The sequence below is a fragment of the Ricinus communis genome, chromosome 2, assembly GCF_019578655.1.
Source record: "Ricinus communis isolate WT05 ecotype wild-type chromosome 2, ASM1957865v1, whole genome shotgun sequence".
NCBI classification, from domain to species: Eukaryota; Viridiplantae; Streptophyta; class Magnoliopsida; order Malpighiales; family Euphorbiaceae; genus Ricinus; species Ricinus communis.
Window position 1 is genome coordinate 27,758,666 of NC_063257.1, and position 2,657 is coordinate 27,761,322.

Sequence of the window (2,657 nt, forward strand, 5' to 3'; positions counted from 1 at the left end):
TACTTAAATTACATTGAGAATATGAATGGGATCCTCCACAAGACTCACAAACAATATTAGTACTTTTTAAAGAATTAATTTGATTTCTACTTACCAAATTGGTAAGAGCATCTACCTTTGCATTCAACATTTTAATTGTGTCAAGCTCCAAAACTCCCCTTGCTTTTGCCATAGTTGTTTCATCACCCATGTATCCTTGAGATGCAAGTTCTTCAAGCAAGGTAATGGCTTCTCTAGCCATTTTATCCATCCATTTTCCACCGGCTGCTACATTCATGATATTTCTGTTTTCATTCGTCAGCCCATTATAGAAAATTTGAGGAATCATCCAATCCGGCAAGCTATGATGTAGACATTGCCTTTGGAGTTCCTTAAATCTCTCCCAAGCTGAATAGATTGTCTCACTTCCATTTTGCTTGAAAGTAGTGATCTCATTACGAAACTTGGCCATTTTATATGGTGGAAAATATTTGTGCATAAATGCTTGCTTTAATTGGTCCCACATTGTGATTAATTCATTTGGCAAACTAGCAAGCCAAAGTTGTGCTTTATCCCTAGCCGAAAATAAGAAGAGTCTGAGCCTTATTGCGTCATCCGTTACACAATTGATCTTGAAAGTTGCACACACATTAAGGAAAGTTAATATGTGGGCATAAGGATCTTCTCCTTGTAAACCTCTAAACTGATTATTTTGCACCATTTAGATGATACTTGGCTTGATCTCAAAATTGTTGTTAGCAATGGCCAGAGCCACAATACCTCCTAAACTTCCTGAGATGTTGGGCATTACAAAATCACCTAACGTTCTCCTTTCCGGTGAGCCATGTTATTCAAATATTTTGGTTCTCTCTTCTTTGCCTTTGTTCCCTACTTAAAGCATGTATAGTTAAATCAATGTCAGGATCAAAGTTCAAATTATTATTACTAGTACTTCTAGTAAGCATGTTAATCCACAATTGAATAAATTAAACTAAACAAATAATAATAATAAAAATAAGATATAAAAATGAAGAATATAAAAATAAAATAAAAATAAAATAGAAAAAAACAAAAACAAGGCCTAAAACAACCTTTCTCTGCCATAAGTTAATAAAAATTACTATTAAACTCCCCGACAACGTCACCAAAATTTGTAGCGGGACAAATTACATACCCTAGTCCCTAGGACTTAGTATAGAGCAAGAAGGGTGTCGAACACTCGGGAGTTGGGGTAAACTTTGTATTAACCGGTTAGGTACTAAGATGGATAAGCAAAATAAACAAAAATTATAATAGTAATTAAGACAAATAAGGAAATCTAAATACTAACTAATTACTTAAGTATTCACACAAGTTATAATAGTATATTTATATGGGAAAATCACAAATCACAATCAAATAAGAACTTTGAACATTATTATCATAAAACATATTGATTGGAAATTAGTCTATAGTCTTTAAAGGTAATTCTCATTGTCAATTAAAGGTATTTCCTCTTAGAGTCTACATTCATTTTCATGGGAATGTAGAGAGAAGAGAAAATCATTAACACATTATACTAATTCTTATTCTCTTAAGATGAATCCCTTGTATCCAAGCCAAATTCAATTCTTAAGTAATATCAATTACGTTCCACCAAATTACTCCAAATCTCTTTCTGAATAATTTAATTAACAAGTTACATATGGTGATCAAACATACATAACATGAATGAGCACTAATTGAAATTAAATCATAAATAACATAAGATAAAAATGTAGCTCTTAATTAATTCATCATTGTAAATCCCATACAAAGACTTAGCCAAGACACATATTAGAGAACAATAAGAGAAAATCAATTGCAACATAGGAAAGGTATATAGAAGAAAATGAATAGATAAACCCTTTTTTAAATCTTCTAGAACTTGCTCGGTGTAGAACAATATTCTCTTCTTGCTTCTTGACTTAGTCTCCTTCTAGTTAATTCTCAAAAACTAGAACAAAGTCTTTGCAATGATTTCTAAAACTTAATACTTCTATTAAAAACTATGCTCTATATCTATATTTCTTTTCTCATTCCCAAAACAGAGCCAAACACACTTATTTTATATGTTTCTAAAGGCTGCTATTCGTGTAGAAATTGGAAAAAGGCACCCTTTGACATGAAAAATCACCCTCATTTGCAGATTATGTAATTTCAAGGGAATTTTCGTCCATCAGATGACTTTATCTCTACACAGTTACTTCTTCAAAGTTGTAGAAAATTCTATAATCTTTCCAGAGCAACTTGAATCACCTCATTTCGATGTCTGTAGACAAAGTTATGACCAAAACACGAAAACTTCTCAAACTAGGAAAAGTTGCAACTCTTGGGGACTGACTCGTCAAGACGGTGCCGACTCGTCACTTGGGTCTTCTGTGACGACTCGTCAAGATCTACTAAGGCTCCAATTAGACTTTTCAAGCTTCACACTTCATAGCAAATGATCCCAAGTCCTTTTCATGCATATTTTGAGCCTAAAAACATGTATAAGACACTCACAATCAATCATAAACAGAAACCAAATAAAAATAACACTTTACAGACAAATAAGCACACAAACCTAGTATAATAAAATGAAATTAAAACTAAAATAACCTAAAGAACTATGCATATTTGTATCATTATATATTTTGTATAATTATGTGGTTTTCTTC

At 32.1% G+C, this 2,657-nt stretch overlaps 1 non-coding gene across 1 annotated transcript; it reads left to right on the forward strand.

The window, feature by feature from the left end:
- The first annotated feature begins 338 nt into the window (after window positions 1-338).
- Window positions 339-445, forward strand: LOC112536546. Its single transcript, XR_003080536.2, has one exon. It is a non-coding gene; the product is annotated as a small nucleolar RNA R71 (small nucleolar RNA).
- The last annotated feature ends 2,212 nt before the right edge of the window (window positions 446-2,657 follow it).